A 6,000-nucleotide genomic window follows, 5' to 3' on the forward strand; every position below is an offset into this window, starting at 1 on the left:
AAGAAAATCGTGTCGCACTGACTATAATATTTATAACATTCAAAAGATACGCCCATAAAAATAGAGTTTCACTGTAGGATGATTTTCAAGATTCTCGAGTGAGATTCGAAGTGAATTTGATTTTAAACACAATATTTTGTATTTTTTAAGTATGGCACATACATATATAATTTGCTTTATGTTCAATACTATAATTTCAGATATTATAATATAAACATCAAGTCAGTCACATCGGTCCAAAGAACCCCAGTGGAATTTCCACTGTCAAGCTGATCCATCAAAAGACGTTTGGTTGATCACGCCGTTGCTAGGTAAACTTTACTTTCATTAAATTAATTAATTCGTTACGGCCCTCGCTGACAAATTAATTAAATATGAGATTCTACCGTGTATAATACGTACAAAACCTGACTCGGAGAATGTTTTTAATGAACCAAGGTATCTGCGGTTCCCTTTCATGTAATAAAGTATTTCAAGTTTGTTTTCTTACACATATTCATTTTGTTATTAATTATTAGCGAACAAAAAACAATCATTTCGTATGTAAAACGATATATCAGGACAGTCAGATTTATATCTTTACTCATCCAAATACGTTTGCACTGAATCAGGTTTGTGAATATTTTAATTCGATATTATCATCGGATTATTAAACGAACTAAAAAAGCACTTCGAAGTTTCGTTGTCCTTGGCCGACGGTTTAAGTCAAGTTTGAAAATTATAATTATAAAAAACTAGCGACTAGCCCCGTCTTCACATGGGTACATTGCTAATACTAAATATACTACAGAATGTCTTAGAACAATCACATTTTTTTTTGTCATTAGACAATACAAACCGCTATGTCCATACGATTTAAATCTGTTAATATCTTCGAAAATATTTATTTAAATTTCATGCTGTAATAGGCAATACTGATCTATATTAAATGCACAATGTATTTAAGGTACTTAATTGGATAAAAATTAATGCTGTGTTGCTTAAAATCGCTTCGAAAATAAGCTATTATTTCTCGTAAAAAGTAAAGGATAAAAAATTGTTATTGTGGGTTATCCCCAAGAGATAAACATATACCATTGCGGACTTTTTTGAAGACTTTTTTAATATGTACAATACTGTAGTACATTATTTTGATCTATCACGTAGGGTTGAGCCAACGTTTGCAATGTAAGCGCAATAAATTGTGTTTATTTACGACGTCACTTTAGGAACCGTTAAAATTATTAGTGTTTCTCTACTATATTGTACAATGTACATGTATTACACATAAACCTTCCTCTTGAATCAATCTATCTATAAAAACCGCATCAAAATCCGTTGTGTAATTTTAAAATCTAAGTATACACAGGGACATACACAGGGAGTTTTATATTTATAATATGTAATGATTTTTAGCTCAAATTACGCACATAGAACACAGTGTTGCTTGCTTAGGGTTGAAACTGCGTGTTACACTTAGCCATATTTTATAGAGACATGAATTTCAGGAATCTCATAGAACAACTTTTCTGTTTTGCCAGATTTCAATTAAACGATATTTACATAAGAACTTATTGAACTTACTGTACTTACTACTTGCTATTTCGGTAGTATTGACGATTTGATAAGGGATTTAATAATTTCAGTAATTTTATGTCTATAAAAGATAATTTCCAGCAAAGTATCAGCAGTACCAGTACCGGCAGTAAGTACCAGCCGGCTTTGTACAAACCATCAGCTAAAGCATTCCCATGGCTAAGTGGAGTAAGACAGTTGACCGTGAGCCTGTAACTTTTTTTCTCTACTGTCTCAATGACCTTGATATGTCTATATAACTTTATGACATAGTAGAGAGATACAATTATCTTTCCTAGATTTATGTATGGGATGATTATGTCGTCCTGAAAAATTCTGACTACGATCGCTACTCTCAATGGAAACTACGTCACTGCTCAGGACAAAATATAGTGCACGAGTTTGAGTATATACAAGTACTTTTTACTTTTCCTTTACTTTCATAATCTGACGGGACGAAAAATCTGATAAGATCAGAAAAAGCCCACTTGACTCTTACCTTTTTATCCTTTGGACCTGTGTTCCGAGGCATGTAAGTATAAACATTTCTAGATTTTGGACTGATACTGGGATTTTTTAGACAGAAAACCTAATGTTTAGGAGGAAATCTGCAGTATTTTATTAAAGGCCAAGCAAGTGATAATCCAAATTTTATTACGACAACCTTACTCCCACCCTTCGCACGGGGGCGAAATCGCGGGCAGAAACTAGTAAGATACTGATGATAATAATGTGGCAGCCTCAGCAATTAAGTTGAGCTGACAGATTTCAGTAGAGTCGTGTGTAGTCGTTAAATTTACGACACCAAACGTCTAGACTGCAGACATATTATTAAAAAGATAATGATAGTTGACTAACTCTTTGGGCTTGCTAATTTTGTGAACAATTTGAAATTATGACTTTCGAAGATACTTTAAAGTTTCTGTTATTGTGAACAGTCATGCGAGAGCTAGTTGCCCCAAGTTTTGTACCAGATTCGTTCGTGATTAAGATTTGTAATTAATGTAGATTCTCTTCTACGAATAGTTTTATGTTGAAAGTTAACAAAAGCAATAAAATCGGTTAATAACTTTTTATGCGAGCCGAAACAGAATTACAGGCTTTTATTTCAATTTTATTTTCTTTTACGTTTAGTTTTCAAGTTTATTGATATCAAGTTGGATGGATTTTACCTTTATTTTGATAGAACGAAAATACAAGATAATTAACTTTACCGACTTTAACTTTTTATTTGCCTGTATTTGTTGGCCGCGCATTGACGATGTAGCGAGGAAGGTATGCTTTATATTTCTTACTGCGCTAACGGTTCTGGATAGAGGGTATTTTTTGTGTTACATACTTATCAGCGTCAGCTTTGCATGAAATTATTTTTTTAAACTTTTATTGCCGATGGCTGGACGCCAAAAATCCCCGGAAATGCTCTTTCTGGTGGGTTAGTTTGCCACAAAAGTTTTCCTAAGCAAAAATCCCTTAGTCGGCTCTTACGGCACGCGTGGTTTGAGATGGGGCTGGCTTTATTTTAGTTCACAGAAACAAGGCATTTAGTGTACCTTACATCGAAATTTAAAGTACCTAAGTTGACATTATTGTGTTATTAACTTCTGGTGAATCATTTAATAAGCACATATTAATTAGGCAACAAGTACAATTTAGCTATTGGGCAATATGTAAATGTATCTAAATTTATATAACTTAATTTAGAAGCACGGACGAAATGTTTCAAAACGAATTTAACCATTATCTCATGTCGTGACAGGGCTTAGTATAAATTTATTTTTAGACGTGTCTATGTAAGGAAAATATGTATTTTGTATATGCCACGGTTCCCCGACTATCCCAGTTTATCTTTCCGCTACATTTGTTGGGGGCGCGCTGAGGCGTCAAAAACGTGGCATATGGTCATTGATGCCTTTATAGTGTCACTATCACTAAATGGTCCCCTGTTATACGCTATCTCTTCTAATTGCTTAAACCTTGATTCTTTTGCTGGATTACTTCATTCAAATATTACAAAGGGGACAGTTGTGTTTGTTTTTGTATTGAAACTTATTTGAGTGTAGTGACAGATAAACGTTTTAGCTGATTTTAAAATGAATCATTTTATGTGTTTGTTATGCGATATAAACCGATTTTTTGGAATGTATAATTTGAGAGCTCCATTTTAAATAATAATCGCCGGAGGAATAAGTACTGCACGCTGTCTCTCGAACAAGTAAGCATAGTTTCTATAAGCGGTGCAGTTTCGTTTGCGCGTCATATTTACAAATACTTCACCATACGTATAAGAATATGACTTCGAGGAGCACGGTTGTTGCAATTCAATAACTCCTGAGTACCAACGCAAGTGGTCCGTGGTAAAATCATCAGAGATATGGGAATACTTCTACTGTTAATTTCTTACAATTATTGTAATAATTGTCACAAGGGTCCAGTTCCGAGATATAACTTGCCCTATAGATCTGCTATTCCTAAAATATATGTCGACTCGTGATCACGGGGTTTAATTAAATCCGTGAAAGCCTCATATTTCGACTATTAATTCTAAGAACTTGTATAATTACCACTATTAATATGAACGTAGCGATTAAACTTTGAAACTTAGTGCGCGCTGGTATGGAGATGTCTCCTTGATTTAATCACTGATTATTGGCTTGCTATATCAAATGTTATATATATATAGTGTCTCGTTGGTTTTGTTAAAACTAGAAAAAATATTGATTTTTTAAATAAGGAAATATAATGCTTCTTTTACATAAATATTTTGACTTTCACTTGTCTTGTGTAGAATTTAGCTGATTATCTATATTGAAAGCATTTGAAATTTTTTGTTTTAATTGTTATATTTTTTTATCGTACCTGTATTTTTCATTACAAGGCACCATTTCAATTTTAGTTTTAGGATTTTTTTTGATCAAAATATGTTATTCATATGAACTATAAATGTCTTGTTGATATTCAATTTATTTATATTTAAATAACGTAAAACCTTGTAGTTTAATAGAAAAATAATAATAATGACGACAAATCGTTTCACAATGATTATAATTCTGATCGGCGTGAACAACGTCGCGGACAGAAAACTTTTAAATGATATGAAATAAAACGTAATGTTAAACCCATGAAGTGAATAGCGTGAAAAATAATAGGATTAAAACAAATTCCTTTTTATTATAGGATTACGAGCCATTATGGCGGCGTCGGTGTGACATTGCGATCCGAACAAATCCGCTGAGTGCGCTTTTAAAACTAACTGTTCAATTTTATTCATAACTACCTATATTGCGCTGTTTTGTTGGACCAAAGCTATTTCGGTTTTATTAGATTTATAGATAACAATATACACACAGTACATATCGTAATAGATTTACGAAAATGTGTGTGCATTATTTCATGTTCAACAGTAACATATAATCATATATTTATTTGATATTATATAACTGGCTTTTGTTTTAATAAGGATAGTAGATATTAAAGTAAAGGAAGTTGTTCTGTATAGTCAATCTGCTTACCTACGATAATAGCTTTATTAAAAAGTAATAATAATAAAATAATGATTACTATATCAAAATTAATTGACTTATTCAATAGTTTATGGCTTAACGTTAAAAGCATTCTCTGCCGGCCACCCTTCGGAAGTACGGGAAAGAACGTTCGAAGGAGTGCGAAAGAAAAGTAAAGTAATTTTTCATTGTTCAGCAAAATTAGATACTTCTACTCATACATTCATATATTGAACTATTGCTTGCAGATTGTTCTGTTACTCTTTAGTCCAGTGGACATGAATTCATAGTTATTCGGTTGGCGGTGCATTGGTGAGTGTGATATTTCTTACAGCTCCAATGTTGCCATTAGTTGGTCTGGTTTTAGTCCACAAATAATATATAAATAAAAAAAAAAATACATTAAGACCCAAAACAAAGTTTAAACACTTAATGCTACAGTGGACTACATGTGTTCTCAAATAGAGAAGTATCTAGTATTCCTTTAAAAAAAACGAATGTATCTGGTTTTGTCAATATTGTGCAGCACGTTCACAAACCGGTCCCTTCAGTTAATCTCATGTGTATCCGCGATAAGAGATTACCACTTCTACCGTTATATTAAATATTAGTAATGCACAAAGGCTGCAAAATTCCTGCTTTAAACAATGCACGCCGCCAAGCGTTTCTAGCGGGACATTTATTGTTTTAGCGCCACTCATATTCCTCCTTTGTCCGTTTTTACTTATTACCGCAGTGCCGGTGTGAATATATTTCCTAGCGATGTTTGCGCATACTTCCCTTGTTTCTGACTATAATTCTTTGGAAAATTGATTGTGAACTCGATTTTTAAGTGATCGGTTATTAATGACTAAGTATTTGAACGTTTAAACTTTATAATGGGGTATAGAAATTAAAATTTAAATAGTATAAAGATGTGGCAGTTAAAAATCTTAATTTATTCTTA

The sequence above is a fragment of the Vanessa tameamea genome, chromosome 4 (genome assembly GCF_037043105.1).
Source record: "Vanessa tameamea isolate UH-Manoa-2023 chromosome 4, ilVanTame1 primary haplotype, whole genome shotgun sequence".
NCBI classification, from domain to species: Eukaryota; Metazoa; Arthropoda; class Insecta; order Lepidoptera; family Nymphalidae; genus Vanessa; species Vanessa tameamea.